The sequence below is a fragment of the Orbicella faveolata genome, unplaced genomic scaffold, assembly GCF_042242905.1.
Source record: "Orbicella faveolata isolate gen_17 unplaced genomic scaffold, um_ofav_v1 contig_26, whole genome shotgun sequence".
In the NCBI taxonomy this organism is placed as follows: Eukaryota; Metazoa; Cnidaria; class Anthozoa; order Scleractinia; family Merulinidae; genus Orbicella; species Orbicella faveolata.
This window is the reverse complement of record NW_028301554.1, coordinates 13,109,265-13,131,559: the sequence shown is the minus strand read 5'-3', so window position 1 is coordinate 13,131,559 and position 22,295 is coordinate 13,109,265. Positions and strand designations below refer to the sequence as shown.

The 22,295-nt window shown below is 38.1% G+C and overlaps 3 long non-coding RNA genes and 2 pseudogenes across 4 annotated transcripts; 3 read left to right on the top strand and 2 right to left on the bottom strand.

Annotated features, from left to right (window-relative positions):
* The first annotated feature begins 240 nt into the window (after positions 1–240).
* On the top strand, positions 241–1,283 carry LOC110063323 (uncharacterized). Its single transcript, XR_002298213.2, has 2 exons — positions 241–426; positions 923–1,283. It is a non-coding gene; the product is annotated as an uncharacterized LOC110063323 (long non-coding RNA).
* Positions 1,284–1,289: 6 nt separating this feature from the next.
* Positions 1,290–8,946, bottom strand: LOC149108209 (gamma-aminobutyric acid receptor subunit beta-2-like; annotated as a pseudogene). The gene is made up of 6 exons (XR_016208918.1): positions 8,382–8,946; positions 7,891–7,973; positions 7,045–7,180; positions 6,124–6,816; positions 5,744–5,785; positions 1,290–1,720 (listed from the first exon to the last, which is right to left on the bottom strand). The product of XR_016208918.1 is annotated as a gamma-aminobutyric acid receptor subunit beta-2-like (transcript).
* Positions 8,947–12,721: 3,775 nt separating this feature from the next.
* On the top strand, positions 12,722–15,047 carry LOC149108208 (uncharacterized; annotated as a pseudogene).
* Positions 15,048–16,547: 1,500 nt separating this feature from the next.
* Positions 16,548–17,463, bottom strand: LOC110063356 (uncharacterized). Its single transcript, XR_002298219.2, has 2 exons — positions 17,266–17,463; positions 16,548–16,752 (listed from the first exon to the last, which is right to left on the bottom strand). It is a non-coding gene; the product is annotated as an uncharacterized LOC110063356 (long non-coding RNA).
* Positions 17,464–20,682: 3,219 nt separating this feature from the next.
* LOC110063335 (uncharacterized) lies at positions 20,683–21,402 on the top strand. Its single transcript, XR_002298216.2, has 2 exons — positions 20,683–20,894; positions 21,171–21,402. It is a non-coding gene; the product is annotated as an uncharacterized LOC110063335 (long non-coding RNA).
* Positions 21,403–22,295: the final 893 nt, after the last annotated feature.

Sequence of the window (22,295 nt, the reverse complement as noted above, 5' to 3'; positions counted from 1 at the left end):
GCCCCGCTTTTTTCACCCGCTGTTTGTATTTCAATAAGAACGGCAGGTGACTTTAAATAATGCATTTCATCTCTTAAGGCACGACCATCAATATAATCCTACAGTTAATGATGAGAGACTTAATCTAACGTGCTCAAAAGAGGAGTAATTAACGTTTTCATCAGATGGTGAGTAGTTAATTCTACTTAACGTTGGCGTCAGTGATCAATAAATCACTGAGAGCAATAAATATCAGTCGCGAAGACCAATTTAACTCTATCGCCAGTGTTCAGTCTGGAAGTCTCTTGAAGGACAAAGATCTTCTACCAAGTTGTCAAAATGAAGTCGATAGCTCTCTTATACTCTATTCTTTTGTTGATGTTCCTCTTGGAAGAAACTGAAGGTTTTACAGGACCAATCCCTGGCAAGAGGGTGGTGACAGCAAAGGTATACTAAGGAGGTTTGCTTTGTCAGTAATCAGGTGGTTAAACATGATGGGTTTGGCTTTGGGTTTAAAAACTCTCTACACTGGGTTCAGATGGCAGGGTTAATTCAGATACCTGAAAGTTTTAAACTAATTTTAAGAAGTTTAAAAAAAGGCGCAATTTAAAAGTAGTTGAACGTCTTTCTTATCGGAAAATATAGGCAAAACTTCCTTGTTGAGAAATTTTCATTCTCTGGGAAACTCCAGATCGTTATCAAACTCTTATCAAAGAGATAATTTATTATGCTTATAGATCAATTAAACAAACAGTTTGCCCTCTATTTGTAGTAGATTTGACGACTGATTTTGGTTGACTTTGTTTCGAAAACAGTTTTCCAATCGTTCAATTACGCTTATTTAGGGGAACAGACACAATATAATTTCAAATTTCACCGTTGCTGATGAATGATGAACAGATATCAGGTTGAGCTGCTTGGTTTTATCTACTTTTTCCTTCAGAAGTCTCTACGGAACTATCAACGAAGTTTGTGCGCGACCGCACGAAAACTGGATTGCGAGGGAGCCTGGGCACTGGCGAAGAGAGCCGAGCCTGTGGTCACGAGCGAAGATTAAAGAGACTGAAGTCAGAATGCAGTTCGAAGTATATCTGACGTCAAGGCCCGTTATAAATAAATTAAAAATATAGATGTGTGTCATGTACCACTATTCTAGGTGCTGATTTAATTGTTAGTATTTATTGCAAGCAGCGAAGTGTTAACAGTATTAAAATGCGTACAAATTCTTGTAAAATTACTTTGCACATCTTGGAAGTTTGAGATAAAAGTGCGGAGGAAAGTTATAATAAAAGTAATCAAAGCTACATGTGTAATGTGTTTCAATTGTTTAGGATTATTCTTTACCTTTGAAAAGAGTTTTCATTGCTGTCAGCGTTTTAAAATAACAGCTGTGTTAAATTTATCTAGAGTATCTGGACTGAAGAACGCTCTAATACTCTAGAGTTTTGCTATTAAAGTGGGAGGGAGGGAATATCGCACGACGCCCCTGCAGCCGAGAAGTTACGAGAAAGCTTTAGTCTCGTGTTTACGTCACAAGATATAAGAAGTACCACCAGTAAATCCCATTGAAAACGATGAAGATAGCCAGGAAGACTATTTTAGCCAGTTCGTCGATCGAACTGTATTCCAGAGGCTTCTTTAGCATGGATTTTATCCGCGACATGTTACATAATCTGTGATGTCGTGAGGCTCTGCGCTCCATGTTGTCAATATTATCATGCAAGCGTGACAGACTTGTAGACTACATATACCCAAGTCCTTTAAAATGAATTCTCAAACTGTCTGGATAATTGCAGGTAAGTAACAATTTTTAAGAAATGGACAACAACTTTAAGTTTAAAACAAGACATGTTTCAATCGTTCAACGATCATCTTCAGTTGTGAATTCTCAAACCCATTAAGAGGCGCCCTCTGTAAATTTCAACTATGGCCATTTGGACCAGAAAAAATCAAATTCCTCAAACTTTCTCAGATGAATGGTCTAGATAAGTGATTCACAAAAATATAACTTTCAGTTCAATTCGATTCGTATTTTAGCGCTGGGGCCACCATCTTGGTTTTGCCCCTCTGAGAGGGCTTTCAGCGGCCATTTTAGGGCACATTTTTAACAATTTGCCATACAAAGAAAACGATATAAATCCGGGTAAAAACCCTTTATTCGAGACAAGCAAATGTTTCTTGTTACATTGAGAGGCTGTTTTGGCAATTTGATTATCATCTGATTTTTTTACAGAATTTTAAATTTCTTCCCTTTCGGACTACTCATGAAGCGCCATAAAAAAGGCGAAGTTTAAAGGAAATAAGTACATCACTTGAGATTCCAAAACTACCCTCCACTTAAAGAGCAATGTCGCACCTGTAAAAACATGCAATAAAATTTTGGGGCAGTTAAAACTGTAAAATGTTAGTAGAAGAAGTTTAAGCTGTGCTTTTGTCAACAAAGACCGCTGTCCTAATTAGCATAATAACGTGAAAATAACGGTGCACAGAGAAAATAATGATATATTCCACTTACCTCGCGACATGTCGACAACTGGATGTCCCACGATGCCTCATGTTATATATCCAGTATGTTTCAGCCACATTTTCGGTGATTAGTGTACGAAATCACTCTCAGACATCGCCACGGTTAAGCAGATTTCAACTCTCCGAAGCCCGACACTAAAACCCCTAATAGGGCCTCACTGATGAACTGATAAAGCTGATCAAGACACACAGATCATAATCTGTTGACCTGATACTGTCTATCGTTTTCTTTTTTCTTTTTTTTTTTTAAATACACGACCCCCCCCCCCCTCCCCCTCCCCCTCTTCTCCCCCACCTACCCTGCAAAAATAACCTAGAAAATGCCTGCAAACAGAAGCTCATGTTCAAATCATTCTGGGAAAGCCAGTTACTAGTTTAGTCACAGAAATGCGTAAGATGGCTTTAATGTCGGTTACATTTTCACTTCCTACCCCCCTACCCCTACCCGTTGGAATGTGCATTTGTCAAATGTAACGCAATCTGTGGAATAATGGCTGGCGCACAACAGATCAAAACAGAATGAATGAGTTGCCAGTAATCGGATACCCGTGTTTGCGCAAAGAACTCTGGGATTGTCAGGGGGCAAACATTGCCAGTCGCTAGAAGGAAATGTATGGCGAAAAGTTGTTTCGAGGTACAAGAAAACGATTGTTGAGAGAGATCAACGCTTTTTCGCCATCATTTTTATCGCGAATGGATTTGGGCAATGTTGATATGTGGAATATGTAAGTTTTTGTTTGAATAACCGAGAAATATGTGACAAAATCTACCGATAAACTCCGTTGCTTGCGTGAGGTTTATTGTGAAATTTACATCGCGTAATGGTCTGAAAATATTACAAAATTAATTAGGTATAAATCGAGAGGAAAATAACCCAGTAAAGCCTTTTAAGTTGTGCACAGACTACTTTAGGCTTTTTTGAAAGCTCAGTCATACAAATAATACTGGAAATAAGTCCGGTGGCGATCATTGTACTGTCTGGGGTTGATTTAATGACAAATGAGTCGGCGCGACTCATGCTGTGTGACCACTGTGTTGCTCAAAGCCTTCGTTTTGCTTTTACAAGCTCGTATTTCCGTGATTTTCCTTTTCTATAACAGATCAATGGTGGCTCCTTGAATATATCTCTGAGTATTTGTATTTAAAAGTGCCATTTGTGCGTGGTTATGCTTTCCAAAGTTTGGTATTGACGGTTGAGTGAAATTGCCCGACAGAAAGGGTAGTAGTTCTTTCTGCAATTTTCGATTTCCGTTTTAGAGCTTCTTTTCTGTCTTTATATTTAACTTCTCGAAGGGTCTTCTCTACCATTTGCTCCGGGTAGCCTCTCGAGATCAGGCGTGTATTGAAATTTTCAATATTCTCTTCCATGTATTTCACAATAAACCTCACGCAAGGAGAAGGGAGTTCATCGGTAAATTTTATCACTTATTTCGTGGTTATTCGAACAAAAACTTACATTTTCCATGTATCAACATTGCCAAAATCAATTTGCGATAAAACAACGGCGAAAAAGCGTTGATCTCTCCCCAAAACCGTGTTTTTGGGCGTCGAAACAATTTTTCGCCATACATTTCCTTCTAGCGACTTGCAGTGTTTGCCCCCTGACGATCCCAGAGTTCTTTGCGCAAACACGGGTATCCGATTACTGGCAACTTATTCATTGAGCTTAAACGAGTTCTTAATGAGAATCCTCGATTAAGAGGAGGATTTTAAAGGCTGCTAACAGACTTCTGGGTCAGTTAGGATCTCAGCAAATTGTTTAACTTCTTGTAAACGGCGGCTTATGAGACGAAAGACAAATAATATTGATAGATGTTATGAAGCGGGCTTCGGAGAGTTGAAATCTGCTTAACCGTGGCGATGTCTGAGAGTGATTTCGTACACTAATCACCGAAAATGTGGCTGAAACATACTGGAAATATAACATGAGGCATCGTGGGACATCCAGTTGTCGACATGTCGCGAGGTAAGTGGAATATATCATTATTTTCTCTGTGCACCGTTATTTTCACGTTATTATGCTAATTAGGACAGCGGTCTTTGTTGACAAAAGCACAGCTTAAACTTCTTCTACTAACATTTTACAGTTTTAACTGCCCCAAAATTTTATTGCATGTTTTTACAGGTGCGACATTGCTCTTTAAGTGGAGGGTAGTTTTGGAATCTCAAGTGATGTACTTATTTCCTTTAAACTTCGCCTTTTTTATGGCGCTTCATGAGTAGTCCGAAAGGGAAGAAATTTAAAATTCTGTAAAAAAATCAGATGATAATCAAATTGCCAAAACAGCCTCTCAATGTAACAAGAAACATTTGCTTGTCTCGAATAAAGGGTTTTTACCCGGATTTATATCGTTTTCTTTGTATGGCAAATTGTTAAAAATGTGCCCTAAAATGGCCGCTGAAAGCCCTCTCAGAGGGGCAAAACCAAGATGGTGGCCCCAGCGCTAAAATACGAATCGAATTGAACTGAAAGTTATATTTTTGTGAATCACTTATCTAGACCATTCATCTGAGAAAGTTTGAGGAATTTGATTTTTTCTGGTCCAAATGGCCATAGTTGAAATTTACAGAGGGCGCCTCTTAATAATTCATCAAGTTAAAACAAAGAAAATCACAACCGTGAAGGTAGTTTGGATACCCGGGCGTTAATTAGCATAGATTTTGACGATTTTACTTCTCCGTTTACTCCTTAGTTTTTGTTTCGAATGAGAAGATATATCAAACACTCGAGACTGTGTTTCATCGGCTGTCCAAACATCTCGAATTTCGTCAAAAATACTTCGCTGCACGTCGTAAAAAAAAAAAAAAACACTCTCTTCCAGGTGTTTGGATAACCCGATGAAACACTCAAACTCGTCATGACATAGTTGATGTGGTGGCCATTCTTCACTTGCTTACAGAGAGCCATAGATCTTTAAAAGGGGGTGCAGGCAAAGAAATGTAACATTTCTACTTCCTACTTACGCGGGGAGAAAAATCGTCCAATCAGATTAAATGCATGAAAAAAGGCAACCCTTATGTCCGACGAGACCCATCGAAACGGATAGTCTGATTTCGTTTTTATAAGCGGTAAAAACAATAGACTTTGAATTTCCGAGAATGCAAAAGGGAACTTCTTTCCGCTGTAGTTGCCCGGCCGTTCACATATACTATAGAATCAGTCCGGGCTTATCCTGTGGAGGCGCCTACTATATATTACTCATTGTGGCAGGTATGTAAGTGCAGTCAACAGTTTTACCTGAATTGATACTACTTTGTCTTTGCCGAACAGCTTTGTACGCTAAAAAACACACAAAAATAAAGACAAAAATGTCACATCATAACATTTTCTGTCTTCTTGCGTACTAAGATATCTTTGGTGCTTATTAATAGTAATGGATCGGAGTAGAAAACATTTTGTAATTCAAAAAATATTGTTTTTCTTTTGTATACTCTGTGAAAAAGTAACGACACCACGTAAGAAGTCGGTGTAGAAAAACAAGAGCCTTAGGTAAAAAGGTGTGCAAAAACGCCACCGTTTTTAAGGTTTTTTCGAATTTTTGTCGTCTTTAAAAGTCCTGTTGAGTTGCAAGAAAACAAATCCTTTCATATGTCGTGTTAAATCAATCCTCCACATACTACTACTACTACTACTACTACTACTACTACTACTACTACGACTACTACCACTGCCACTGCCACTGCCACTGCCACTGCCACTGCCACTGCCACTGCCACTGCCACTGCCACTGCCACTGCCACTGCCACTGCCACTGCCACTGCCACTGCCACTGCCACTGTCACTGCTACTGCTACTGCTACTGCTACTGCTACTGCTACTGCTACTGCTACTGCTACTGCTACTGCTACTGCTACTGCTACTGCTACTGCTACTGCTACTGCTACTGCTACTGCTACTGCTACTACTACTACTACTACTACATATAGACACCAGCAGATATAAAACCTCACCGCTTCATGACTAGATCCTTCTGTTTGGTGATGTGACATCATCTCTATATAACTCACAAGTACATACTCTGCAAAAGTACCAATTACAAGTGTGTAGCAAACAATAAGGTACCAATCCACTGCCTTAACATACGACACCACAGGTAACGACCCCTGACCAAATCCGATCAACAGCGTAGTCATCGTAAGAACAGTCGTAATCCCGAGCGACACTCGAGCTGGGACAGACGTACGGTCGACGAAAAACGACAGCCATGACATCAGGACAATAAATATAGCTGGAATATACACGTGGTAAGATAGTGACCCAGGCGTCGAGTGAAGACGAATGTCACCCCAAGAAGTGAGTAATTACCCGCGAAAGAAAAAATGTTTGTGATATGAAAAATTCTGAATATAATCAGCCGCCATTCCAGGCCGACACTCTGAAGAATCAGAGACCATATAACTATAACTAGAACTTGAACAATGCAAGAACAAAAAGATTCGCAGATTTCCAGTGGAACACAGTTGACTGTCTACTAATTGTTCACCAGTAGCCAAACATTTATTAGTTATGACTTAAAGTTTGACTTAGCCATACCAGGTGAATAGAATTTGATTTTCCGTTGAACGGTCACTGAGCTTAAGGCAAATTGAGCAATTTCTTGCTGTTTTGACTAAGTGACATTTTGATCTCTTTTCCAGTCATAGACGATATCTTCCGAGTCTGTAGTGAAAGAATCTAAGAAAACAAACAACAAAATGTTAGAAATCAAGCAGAGGATTAATCGAGAAGGTATAATTCATGATTAGTAAAAGTATGCTTAAAATTGTGCATAAAAAGTACGAAAACTACAAAATAAATTGAAGTTATAACAAATCATAGCACACTTTTCTGAGGCACAAGTCCCGCAACTGCTAGCTTACAGTTTGCATTCAACTGTAGGTTCTCTGCGTTCCTATCGCCATCATCGTAATCAGTTAATTCAAATTAATATGCCAGAGAGTATACATTTTTTGTACCAAGCGACACAGACCTCTCCTCTCTTAAACTTGCTTCTCACTTCCCAAGTTCACACGATCGCATGTTGGACAATAGAGCTACAACGCTTTGCGAGAATTTCTATCTTCATAAAAAGACCCATCGCCAAACGACATCATTAGGCAGCAATGAAAACTACACTTTCGTGACGACACTAGATCGTGATGACTTGTTTGACCGATCCCACTCCCAGCCAGGATATTTCGTGGTGGTGTTCAAGACGTGTAACTTGGAGAACGTATTGACACAACTTAAAAGACATTCAAACCTCGTAAAAACTTACAAAACTAACCAGAAGACATTATAGAGGTTTACCTGAGCTGTAATTAGGATGAAATTTCGAGAAGACTTACAGACCCGTACAATCCATATGTTTTACAGCAAACTGTTGTTTATTTTAGCATACTTACAGCTTAAAAAGTTTAATTCACACGTTTGACGATCCATGGGAAAGTTTGGAAAGTCCATAGCACATAGACACGAGAGAGCGATCCTAAAAAGATTGAATTCAGCAGAATTATTAATGGCACGTCACACGTGGCTGGCAATAGTGTCCAGCAGTTTTTAAAGCTTTACCTTTATGGATCAATACAACTACTATTTCTCAGTTGACGCTACGAAAATGGCAGCAGGCAAATGCCCAACCACTGGGGAACAATTCATGCAATTTTAAAGACATAAGAATTACCATAGCAGCCGTATAACCTGATTAAAACACCCTTGATGTGGCTTTAAGCGTTTACGAGAAAGAGTTCGATAAGCCATATTTCCGTCTTTTATTATCGAATCGCGAATGGCATTTCAAGATTTCAAGAATCCATTTCAGCTGTTGTCTTTTAATTACCCCATATGCAACAAGAGCAAAAGAAATAGTATTTTAAAAATAATACCAGTTATATACCTTAAGCTGAAATATACTCCCCCATCAGGTTTGACTACTACAACCTTGTTTAGGGTAGTAAGTTTATGCAACTCTCCCTTCTTGCTGTTTTCAAAGTACCTGTCAGGCTGCCAAAGTCGGTCAGCTACTTTGCCTGGTAACGTGATTTGCTTGTTTGGCTTGTTGTAGGCTAATCTGGAATCCTGCCAATACTGGCGGAAGCACATGTCTAGAGTGAAAGCCTGCAGCATAATATAGACAGAAAGAAAATAGAAGCAGATGGTTACAGTTAGCAAAACAAGGGCTTGAGCCAGTCACAGATCATCAGCGTGCAGACAGAAGCGTCAAGCTTGGGAAACGATTCGTTTATTGATCTCATACGTGCTGAGAGAACGAAAAGGTTAACAGCAACGTAACGAGAACGAGTAATCGAAGATGACAACAACATCAACAAAGATCATCAAAGATCAAAAAAGATCAAACATCAACAAAGATCATTACGAGGTTTCGTCTTTTCTTTTTAATTCAAAAAAAAAAAAAAAAAATACAGAGCTCTTTTAACTCGACGCAAAAGCCCACTCAAATTGTCAGCCATAAGGCCCGCCCGTCCTTCTTGCCAACGACTACAGACAAAAATCTCAGTATGAGGTGAACAAGACAAAGAAATTTGAACAAAATTTCACAAAAACATTATACCATGTCTGACTCTTGAAAATTCCCTATGTAAACTACTTCTATCCTCACTTTGACAGTTGTCGGTTCACCTGAAAATTAAAAAGAAAACTTAAGCAACTACAAAAAAGGGGAATAATTTATTACCTTCTAAATTGTCAACCTTCTTGAGTGAGTTCTTAATAATGAACAGATCGGGGCTTCAACATCTACATTTTAATTTTACATTTTAAACTTGAACTAGCATGAATTTTCAGCTTGACTTGTGTCGAGTTGTCCCTATGAAATGGGACTCTTGAAAATTCCCTATGTAAACTACTTCTATCCCCACTTTGACAGTTATCGGTTCACCTGAAAATTAAAAAGAAAAATTAAGCAACCACAAAAAGGGGAATAATTTATTACCTTCTAAATTGTCAACCTTCTTGAGTGACTTCTGAGTAATGAACAGATCAGGGCTTCAACATCTACATTTTAAACTTGAACTAGCATGAATTTTCAGCTTGACTTGTGTCGAGTTGTCCCTATGAAATGGGAAATCAATTGACAACAGTTATACTTATTCATGGACATAGAAATTCGCGGGACCCGAATGGTCCATGATGATTATTCATTACACTTTCCAATGTGAAGTGGTGTTCACTATCATTAAACATGATCAACATGGCGAACTACGTCGCAGTGTACTTTTCTCCGTCAAGTCGGGAAAAAGTACTTGGCAATATTACTTTTATTTCATTGGAATCTCTGTACTCCAAAAATAAAGGTAAATTTGATTTGGAGCTTACAAAACTTTTAAGTTTCGCTTCAATTTAAGAGGCTCGTTGGCAATACAGTACTGTGGAAATCCAAAGTAAGTTGAATAAACCAAAAACAAATACCTTACAGAAGTAAGACAGGTTGACTTTCGTTTGAAGCGTATGATTTACATGTATAGACGTTTACATAAAATGACGCGTAGACTTGTTTAAAGCAGTTACCTGGATACCGAACTTGATGCTGTTTGGCAAAATAAAAGGAGAAAGGCCACCAGTGATGTCAGTTCTTTCCTGCTATACACTGGACAAAGAAAATATGATACTTCTTAAAACATGCTCTCTTAAGAAATAACATTTAATTTACGGGCGCTGTACCCTACATTCTTTCATTACCTTCCTTTCAGGCGGTGAAGCTCGGACTATCCACGCCTGTTAAAAACGTAACATTGAATAGCGTTGTTTGTATTCATACTGCAAGATTTGCCTTGTAAATTAGACTTTCTTCACTTTGACTCGTTGCTTTGCTCTGGGAAAACCAGGAAGGATAAAAAATATGAATCAGGATCGCATTAGAGAATGCGAACATTGTGTTCGCTTTTGCGACCTCAATAAGTGACAGCACAAGACAATATTGGTAAACAATGTATGCAGTGATAAACGAGTTTGAGAATCATCAATTATAATGACTGACTTGATCTGAAAGTAATAGAATCCAGGTATACTGACTTACTGGCCAAAAGGCTAGTGTTACTGTACCAAGAATATTTCTCAGCTGCCTAACTCGGATTTAGTCAATGATTTTGAGGAATTCATTTGCTAACCGGGCTTAAGCCCCGTGGCCTCGTAGAACAGCTAACTACTTGCAGTGTCCTCTGTCAATTCACTTGGATGGAAGAATTGTTGACCTTGTAGAAATAGTTTTGCTGATGGCCTTTCTAACGTGCTCTGCCATGTTCTCACAGGGTTTAATAGATAAACCCGTAAAAATGCAAAGGTTATTTGGCTGCGCAGCTCCGGGAAGCAAACCGAAGGGCACAAGTAAGAAGTCGTTTGTTTTCTCGAAATTGAACGCAGTAAGTGCAGACCTGAACAGTTAGCCTGTGACCAGTCTCCAGACAAGCGCGAAAGCAATTCGTCGAGCGCCATTTTTCCTCCCCAGACTGCTCGCCTTCACCCGGACTAGCTCCACTGTTCACAAGCTAAATTGGAGTGAGTGTTAGTCAGTACACACTATTGTTTAAAAATCTGGATAAAATGAATTATTTCCATTCACATCTAAGTTTTATTCAAATAACCGAATAAGTGTGAGAAAAAATGCTGTAAATATTCTTTATTTACATTTAGTTCTCAAGGCTACCGTGAAATATGGCAGGGTCGAGCGGAAAAAGCAGCGGTAATCAGCCAAAACACTTCCAAATCGGTAGAACGGGAAACTCTTAACGAAGCAAACCTCTAACACAACAACTGCTCACTCAAAACTGTAAAAACTCTCGCGATAAACGTACGCGCAACTTAATTCGTACGCGTAATGATTGTAAGCGTAACTTAAATTCGGAATGTTTCCGTGTGCGTGCACATGTACAGTATTCACCCTTCACGACACTGTTCGGAACTGAACTACCTCGAAAGACCTCGAAAGGGTTTATGGATGACATAAATTCGATCGTTCTTTTCTTACATTACCGGTCATTTAGTACGCTAGGTAGCATTCATAGTTTCTTTCGATCCAACAACAACAACAACAACAACAACACTGAACAATAAAAAAAAAGCCACTTGTTTAAGATACTTGAATAGCGCTTGTGCCAGTTTTCGCAGGTTATAGCACAAATTAAATCCACGTTTCATATTATATTATAAACGGAACCAGAGCAAAACATTCAGTTGGAGGACAATTGCTATTAATGTTACATCTATTGCTTGTAATTCAATAGAGGATAAATGAAGCTACTGAGAAATTCAACAAACTCGTACAATAAAGCTGACATTAAATCTTGACATGAGTATAGTTTCAATAGCTTCATATTCATACAGATAACAGGACTGAGCATTATTATGTCAAAGCAAGCTTATCATACCTTAAATGAATACCAGAAAATAGCAAAACGTGAACACATAATTTTAAAGGAAAAGAACGTACGGAAGGATAGCTTGTGAATTATCTTTTCAGACGGTGCCATGTTCAACAGCTTGTAATGAGACGGACGCACCTCAGAAAACAATTTTATAGTGTATCCTTAGTTGAGTCTTAATCTTGTTAGGATGACGTCTATTGTCTTTGTTATTTCGAATTAGTTGAAAATTAGATTCCTTAAAAGGTATTGCACTTAGTCGTACGTCTATCAGAATCAGACAAATGCGTAATCAACTGCAGGTAAATACGCAGGGATTTACGTGAATAATTTAAGAGCTCGCAGCTTTGCCACTCGCTGTACATCGCAATAAACCTCTCTTTTCAGATTCACCGGACTTTTGTGAGACTAAAACAATAAAATAAGTCGATTGGTATTATCAGTTTTTTTTTCCATTCGCCGCAACAGCTCCAAAATTACCCAATGTCGCAATATTCGCATAAAACGTGCGTGTCCGTCTGATGCTCGCGCGCACGTTGTGCTCATACGTAATACAATGTACGTGTATTTCCGCGTGCAGCAGAGCACTGAACTAGCTATAGTACTGTATTCAACAAAACTGTTCATTTCTTCTCTAAAAAAACATAAAGCAAGAAAATTCTTTCAACATTGTTTACATTTCTCTCCAAATGCATTGTTCTCATAGCTTTTTTGATTTTGAAATCTAACAACTGTGCACGCGCTATTATAACAAACGATGATGTAATAATAAGTAAACCGTGTCGTAAACAAACGTTGATTGAAGACAACAACATCATAAGCCAAAATGCAACGATCTATGATATAATTTACAACAGTCATGGAACAGTTGCCAGTCGAGCTGGTAACTCAAATATTTGATTTTCTGCACCCTGTTTACGATAAGCTGGCAAGATTTTCTGTTGTATGTCATCAGTGGAAAGAAATTATCCAGACAACAAATTCACTTTGGGAGCATATCCACCTTACGCCTCGTCAGCTGACAGAAAAGGAGAAAAACATCGTTTTGAGTTGTCTAAGAGAATATAATGATTTCATCAAGTGCTTGAGAGTGGCTTCTCTTGACATCGTGTTTGGAGGCGACTTTTGGTTCTTCGTACATCGAGTAACGTTAGAAATGACAAACCTGACGTGTATTGACATCCCTACCTTTCCCTGGAACCTTGAACAGTTTGTGACTTTCAAAAGCGCCGACAAACTAAAAGAACTCAATATTTACGGTTTCTGGGATTTGTCGAATACACAGTGGACTCAAAACTTCAGGCAGCCAGTCTCGCTGATTAGTCCAGGACATCTTCAACTTGTCAAAGAAAGGTGCACAAAACTTAAAGTCTTAAAGTTGTCGATTAACATGCTCCGAGTGCCAGAAAAGGCTTTAATGGAATTTGTAAACGCCCTCGATCTCAAAGAATTACAAATATCTGCTTATAATAGCAGTGAAGCCAACATCCCGATGAATCGGAACAGTGTAAGACTTTTAAGGTGTCTTTTATTATCAAAGTACGTTTCAAAAGTGACAAGGCTTGACCTTAGGTATGTCTCCATCGGCCACAAAGAGCTGAGACTACTGCTGAAACGTCTCAAATCATTGAGGTATTTGAAATTGTGCTTCCTCGATAATCACCGCTGTATGACAGGGTATCAATATCTTGACTCCAAAAGCTTGGAATATTTTGAGTTGGATGACCTACCAGCGAAGAATATTATGCGGTTAAAGTGTTCGATGCCCAAGTTAAGGGTTTTCATTTTAAGTGGTTGCACCAACTTGAAATCTCTTGAAGTCGTGTCTTCAAGGTTGGAACGGTTGTTCTTAAACTTCCTTGAAAACCTGCAATCAGTGCATGTCTCATCCACGACTCTCAAACGCTTTGAGGTGGCAAATTGTGGATCGCTAACTTCAAAGACAATCGAAAAAGTTTTACAGCATAACAGGAGAATTGAACATTGCACTTTTAGAGGACATCTTGTGAATCAGTTTCAATTATCCAAATGGAAACCAGTACTAGTGGAGTATTAACAGAACTGTGTCTGTGGATAACAGATTTCTTCAAACTGCAGCAAATTCGTGTCCATTGCCCAACATTAAAATCATTTATGTGTAACTATCACAACACAGCTGATCGTGAAGAGTTCTCCATTACAACAGCAGAGTGCTGCATAGATATGCAATGCAACGTTCTTCTTGATGCTTACATTTCCCTACCGAAGATAAATTCAATGAATATCAAGTGCAAGGCAATAAAGCACCTTCTGCTAAATGTCGGCCAAAAGAAACGTGAGACACCATGCCGCGTCGTGCGAATATCGGCAGAAAAAAGATTGAGGACGTTTTGTGCCAGCAAGTGCATCTTCGCTCGAGTAGAAATTAATGCCGAGGAAATAGATAACTTAAATTTTAACAGTTGTAGAATCAGTGAGTTAAAGTTGGAAGGTAACCGTATTGACATGATCTTGATGCGAAATGTTAAACAATCGCAAGAGAATATAGACTTGATTGCAAGGTGCAAAGAAATAAAGAAAGTAGTTCTAAGGGAATGCGATACTCTACGCTCAGTGACTGTATTTCCTGATGAAAAGCAATTTTACGACACTTCACAGATTGAGCATGCACAGTTACAGTCTCTACAGATGCCTCCAGCTGCTTCATATAATATACAGGAAGATGTCCGCCATGGCGTAGAAGAGGAAGATTCAAAGTCAGGAATGGGAGTTGGCTCTGAGATAAAAGAAGTGGTTAAAACTGTCGCCGCGCTAAACTGCCCTTGTTTTCGTGGCTTTCTGATATTTAATGCAAACAAAAATGAGAACAACGTAGAGCTGACTTCAGGACAACAGCATGCAGCTAGTGAGCGAAATTCTGGCACATCCACTGATGACGTTCGAGAGGAAAATTTGGTTTTCAACAGTAACGTTAGCCAGGAAATCTCAAAAGTGAAAGACGAGTCTTCAGGAGTATCAGACCTTAATCTAACTGAAAGGGATTCGGGATCCCCTTAGTCTTCCACGATAGTGAACATTGCAATTAAAGGAGAGAAAAACGAATATTCCACTGGTCAAGAAGGCTTAAAAGACAACAATCAAGAAACATTTAAACAAAATCCGATACGTCCGCTTATGAATCTGTGAATAAGTATCCAGCATCTTAACCCTTTTACAGATCTTGATTATTATGATGCAAGAGCAACATGACCAGAATAAAGGTTTACTGACAATGTGGAGGTTCATGAGAAAATCTCAGTTAATATCGCGTACGGATAAGAAAATTGTATCATAGTCATGTACAATGTTTTTGATATTTTAAAAAGCAACTGAGAAAAACTCTCTACTATGGAAAAACAGCCAATAGGTACGCAATGTGTACATGTGTGGCTTCCAGTTATGCGAGTTATTATACATTGAACTCACTATCTCTTTTCTGATTAGCAGAAAGCGTGCAGTGTATTTTCGAAATCAGCGCCTAATCAAGGACACTCAAGGTCACGGGTAATCATGTCATGTATGACCACGGTGCATGATTTTTAAGGGTAATCATGTCAAGTTCGCGAGCTTTGTATTGCTTGCCGTCAGTGAAGAAGCAAAAACATGACTTCCATTTTTTTTTCGTTCAATGCATAGTAAAACAATTATTAGATTCGGTTTTGTGATATTCAGAATAATCAAGGTCTCGGTAAGGGTTATCAGCCTCAGTCTTCGGCTTTGGCTGATAACCCCTACCTCGACCTTGATTATCCTGGATATCACAAAAACCTCATCCAATAATTTTTATTATTTTATTGACTTTTTTTACACTTGTAACAACAGTAGTAGTAGAGTCACGAATTTTGCCAAGACAGATTCACCTGAATTCTATGATTTTCGTTTTACTCAATGGAAAAATGTTAGATTTTTAAGAAACTTTTATGCATTTTTTCGCGGGAGCTGATAAACGTTCTACCATGAGAATCCAGCAGAGTTCGAAAACTTCAAACTTTCAATTTGCGAGAAAAAAACGTTGATACACCTCAAAGCTTTATCCAAGAACACTGAATGATGATATCCTATATTCATCCGACTTCGCCTATTTGTGACTTGAGTATGTCACTAAAACATCGTAGCTTGACAAAATACAGTATCTACGAAAACGTTCATCAGCTTTCAGTTTTGTAGGTTTCCTATGAGGAGAATCGTAGCCGCCAAGTCAAGTACTTCTGACCATCGGCTGCATTGAAAACCCTTGAACTTTATAATATATTCAAGATGGCTTTGCCCTTGCATTCCTCTCGAGGTGTTTGTCTAGCTCTTGGGGATAAAAAGCCTTCATATATTAATCTCGAAGTGACCTCTAACGAAGATTAAGGTGGCATTCCACCCACTCACTTTTTGTTATTCCAGAAAAAGAAAAATTTCATCGTAACTACCAATTTCCTATCGCCCTCCATAGACACCAGGTCGCTCAGCTCGGTTGCCTCATGATCATTCAAGTGCGGCATATGTTAGTTATCGGCCGTGAAAAGAAGAACTTACAGAAATTAGACGACAAAAACTGAGCACTTGTATAAAAGTTAAAAGAAGGGATATTTTCCTTGTCATACAAAACACTACATGTGCTCTTTTGATCTCTCCTAACCAGGTTTTAATCTTCAAGAAGTGAACTAGACATCAAACGGTAAATGTTTAACATGTTTTATTCTTTCACTACTCATTCATTTAGTTTCTAATCTTCTTAAAGAACTGTGCAACGACTTAGATCCAAGAGAGGCTTTCGAAGAATCCTTCTTTTCATCAATTCTCAGAGTCGGGGTCCAGCACTCGCTTGCAGTCCAGGTTACGTGCTGCTGCGCACAAACTCCGCCGGTAGTTCTGTGGAATCTCCTAAAGATTATTCATCGAAATACTTCTTATCAGGAAATTGGTTTTATCAAAGTCAGAAAAAGACTTATTTTCTTGTGATGTTTGTTGTACAAGGGTTTCAGGGGGAAAAGGTGTTAGTATAAGAATCAGTTTGTACTTGTGGAACAAGTAACTGCATTGGTTTAATGGCTTAAACCCATGGCAGGGCCCAGTTGTTCAATCACGAATAAGATCATTTTTGTAACTTTTCTGTGAGGGTTTTGACCTAGACTAATCCTAAGATCTACAAAACCTTAACAGTAAAAACACGAGAAAGTAAAATGTAATTTAACTCTAAACCCAACTGCGCACTAGTGTCGGTGCTCTGAAGTCGTCCACATGAGGTGATTGTTAAGAAAGAATGTAGTTATTGACTGTTTATAAGTATCCTTTAAAACTATGTGTAGTCATCCTGGTGAGAGTATGTTTCAGGATAAATGTTGTTGGAGACTGATTGCAATAATGACATTTTTTTAGATGCTCACAAATACTCACCATTCTGTAGGAATCCCTTTTACCTGGAACTGTTCCTGTGAACCCTTCACTGCTGGACATCAGCAAGATCAGTGATAACGTTAAGAGGAAAAAGGCTGCCAGCTTATTCGATTTCATTCTCACAACTTGACTTTGTTAAGCTTTATGACCGCTCGTCTCCTGAGGAAGGTGTCCCTGAATATGACGTGCAATGAAGCTTGGTGCCTTTATATCCTCAACAATTACCCACGAAATTCAGTCTTGGAAAATAAATTTGTAATTTCAGGTCATCCCTGCAGGTTTGAATTATTAAGTGGGTTTTGTCGGTAAATGTGGGAAAATAAATGAGAAGAAATCAAATTTTCATGAAGATAATGTAAAAACGTTTAAAATAAATCGCTGTCTTAAGTTACAACTTCCGCTTTCTCTCTCTAAATGATTGCCACGCTTTCAGTTTGCGGTCAATTTAGTGTGGTATCTCGTTAATGAAGACTAGTTATGGATAAATTATTGGTCTAATCTGCAGATTGTTCAGGAGGAAGTCAAATATTGTATTTGGTTAGAAACTTCAACTTGAGAAGAAGTATGCATTATGCTCAAGTCTACTTTTCCAAGTTGACAACTGTGGAGCTTGCAGATGAAAATCAATTTTTTCAGTCTTTCAAGTAAAAATCTCATAAAATCTTAATTATTTTTTGTATTTACAAATTGTTACTTATCAGCGAATATCTGTTTCACTTAACAGGAATTTTGGTTTCCATCTGACGAGTATTTTGGGAGCTTAACGAATAACGTCACGTGAAACTCCCACATACTAAATAATCAGAAGAAAAAAGTGAAGTTACGTTCTCTTTACTTTAGAGTCGAAACGCAAAGAATCTGGGAACCAGTTTGCGGCAACAGGATATCGATGTCTGGCAACGATTTTTTAAAAAGCTTGAACTATGATTGGTTGATGGCTTCCACAGACAACACTTAGCCAATTATAGTTCTCTTAACCCTCACTAGATCTCCTTTCAGTTCAGAAAGCTGATGTTTTAGTCTCCTGGAGAGTTTTAAAGTGGTAGATTGAGTGCTATGTCATCATTCACAATATCACTGGTGTTCGTGTTCCATTTTAACTATATATGTCTCCAACCAAACAACGAAAACTTAAGTTTAGATGAGTACGACACAGTCAGAAGAACAGATTAACAGTTGCCCCTAGAACACACGAAATGAACAGATTCACGGCTGGTGAAAGCAGCCTTTGCGTAAATTGTTTTTACTCCCTAAAATTACGCTACAGTCTTAGCTTTAATATGACCTTAAAAAAATTGAGGCGATCTATGATCAAGTTTTTGAGTGACTTGATTTTTATTTTTCCCTTTTGTCTCAGCGACGTTCAGAAACAAAATAGGAAAAAAAATCAAATCACGTCCGTTATAAAGTGACATTAAAACGTGGATTATTAAAGACAGTTATTTGGTGCTTGCTTGGATTGTCTTGATCTGTAGATAATTCATTGCCTGTCAGCTGGACCTCTTTAAATCATGGAAATAGCAAATGATGTTTAAATAATCCGCAACATCGGCACGCTTTGTGCCAGTTATCAACATCTGAAATGAAAAAACAGCAGGAGGCCGAGCAGTATCTGCAGCTGCAAATTTAAATTGTGTCTCTTATTAAAAAGCAATTTGAAACTTCTTTGCGCGTCTTAATATTTATTTGAACTACAAGAAAACAGATTTATAAGAAGTGTTCGCTACCGATTGATGTAAGAGTTATTATCTGTGACACTGACTTGTTTAAGTCACAACAATTTCTACAAATAGCCATTTTTCAAACTGTGATGGACTAAAGAGCTAGCGTTCTGACAGTGCTGTGTTATTAGTTCAGTCAGCTTTGTTTTCTGATGAACAAAGCTCATTTATGAGGACAGGCAGCCTAGAAACCGTGGTTTATGCGCTGTGAACACGTTAATACTATCATTGACCCTGAAATAGTAAAAAGAAAAATTTGACAGAATAGCTTATTCAGGCAACCTTTTACCAGTGGGATTGAAGTTTGTTCCAGAAAAAATAAACCAGGAGGCTGAGATTTACTGTGGAGAGACCCTCAATCTTTTGAAGAGTGTATTTGAAATATAAAACGTTTTGATTTGTTTGGTTTTTATTAACAAAAACACAGAAGATTAAACAAAATAAATAAACGGATTGGATCATGGACGCCTTTTATCAAAAATAATAATAACAAAAAGCAAGAGGAACTATTATCATTTATGCACGTCGGCGAAATTTCGCCGTCATTTTCCATGTCATCTCTCCTAAGATCTCCGCGAGACCTCTTCCATGTTATGGGGGAAATTTCCTTAATAATAAACGATATAAATTTGAAAGACAATGAGACTATGAGAAGATAAGAACTGCTTGACAAGGAAATACAAAATTATCGTATAATTTTATTTCCACCTGCTACAGGAATCAATTTGTTTTTCATGGTAGTTAGAAAATTGCTATGAGGTCCAAGAAACTGTCGACGTAAGGACTTATATTATGTGTTAGATAACAGAGAGCTGTATCTTAACTCACTCGAGAATTTGCATCACGCTATGTGAACGAAAGGGGTAACTTTCTATTTAAGTTATATAAACAAGGTGACCTCATGATAGGACTTATAAACCTCCCGCAAAACTGATAACTAACCAGCCAATCAGGATGTGTATTATAGAACAATAAATGTCGTAATTAATGATACTTATCACCTAAAGCTGATGGTCGTCTAGAAAATATCATGTGCAGTGATTACTTGGAACACCAGAAAACATAATTTTTCTGTTTTCTTTCCTAACGTAAAATACAAAACAAAGTGATCGAGCCATAGTGGAAGGGAAACTTTTTCAGTTATCTCCAAAACTCAAACATTTAGAAGCTATTTTAAAGCAATACCAATCGTTAATGTAAAGAAAAAGCGGAAGTATATCGACGTAATAAGAGTGCTGCAATTCATGGCGACCTTTTTCAGACGTATTGTCGAGGGAAAAGGAACAGGATCTATCGGCGACAAATAAATCAATCAAAGATTGAATCCTGGTGTATTTTAAGACCTGATATAAAACTGTGTTTTCCTATCTGAAGTTGGGGCTGAGTTGTGTCCGTAACAAGACACGGCGGTTTATAATCAGTAATAGCCGGTAATAATTACCCATTTAAGACAAAGGACAAATATTCCTCTCTGACGTAGTGGGTGGTGTTAATTATCTTGCCCGTGGAGTCAGTATTATCAGATCTTTGAAAACGGACATGGCCCGGCTGCTTGTGCTTTGTTCTACCACGGCAGGGATTTTCATATCAAAACTGTTGGAAAATAACTGATGGACAACACTCAGGGGTATACGGTGTAATTGATTATCCCCTGCCGACTGTACGGTGCCCTAGGTATTGATAAATATCCACTGAAATGAGCTTCAAGACGAGTTTGCATATCCTCAGACCAAACAGACGATCTGTCCGTACGATAAAGTGAGGATGAAATCAACGTGTAGTTATGTATTGCTTTGTACGTTCCTTGTTGCCTTAGTCATGCAAGACTGTGTTGGTATTGGTATGTCGTACTGGCCTAGTCCCACTAAAAAGGCTAAAAAGGACCTTGCTAATGGCCCGGTTAATAAGGTAAAGAGGCAAGTTTAATGTTGAGCATTTTCTCGTAATAATAATTTTAAAACGCATGCAGAGTATTGCACTAATATAACGACCTGGCTATTAAATCTAGGGACTTCTGTTTTGCCTTAACTTTTTGGTTGCTGCACTGGCAGATTCCAAATTAACTGGCACAATGTGAATAGCTTGACGGTAAAACAGTATCATACATGGACGAACCTCAAATAATGATAAAAATATTACAAAGGTAAAACCCTGAAATGTGAAATTTTTTTTTTTCTGCTTTAGAACATTGGGCTGAATTTCCAACGAAGTCTGTGCGAAGTTGCTAGTAATTTGGATTGCAGACGAATACTGGACATGGACGAACCAGAGAATTGGTGAAGAAAAAGAGAACGATTAGTTGTAATTACGAGATTAGGAAGAAAATCCCTTCAAGCAGTATGTAAATTTACAAACCATTCGTGGTAGAATAATGAAAAACAATGTAAAATAATAAAAGCAAGTCTTTTAGGCCTAATTGCTTCTTGATATCTAAGTTATTCTAAAAAGAAATATTCTTTCAAAAGAAATTATATAAGGTCTAATTTAGTCTTTACGCATGTCCCGTGATCTAACTGGATCCGTCGATTTCATGTCACATTCCAATTTTAAAAGTTAGTTTCTGTATGAAGAATCTGTCTCCATCGATTTTGTAAGAGCTGTGAAAGTTATGATGATGATATTATAAAAAAAAAATCCGGGGCAATTTAGGGGAGGTTTTCATGGCACACTCTGTTTTTTTGTGAAGATCATGGAAAAATCTGCTTCCTCAAGAGAAAGCAGAAGGCTTAGAATGAGAACAATGAGGTTTACAAAGACTATAGTTTCTTATAAAGCCTCATAAGAAAGCCACAAACATGCTTATTTGGGGCGATGTTTGGTACAGAGTAATACAATTTCGGTTGGTTTGAGCCTCAAAGTTGAACTTTCTGAATCAACTTGCACTGTAAGAAAAGATCATTAGTCAGGGAAAGGTGACATAGCTTGCTGTTCACAAATTGGATGATTTGTCAAAGATCACGGATATGAATCAAAGGAAAAGTGCGGGTTTTTTTTTTCCTAATCTTAATCGAAGCCGGCTCGTAATTTAAACTTTCCATTTTTAATTGTTCAATCGAAGAATAGCACCACGATCTAAAACGTCGTCGACTAATCCGCCATCACCTGGTACTTGTCACTCCCTTAATTATGAAGCCATTATTCTGGATCGTGAGTGTGACAAGTGTGACAAGAGCTCACTTAACGAACGACATGAATGTCTGCTAAGGAGACTGCGAACTTGTTTCTTTTACTGATACTGAGTAAATGCTTCTGAGTGCTTTTTCTTGCAGATCATAATTTGACCTTTATACAAAGAAGTGTGAAAATGCT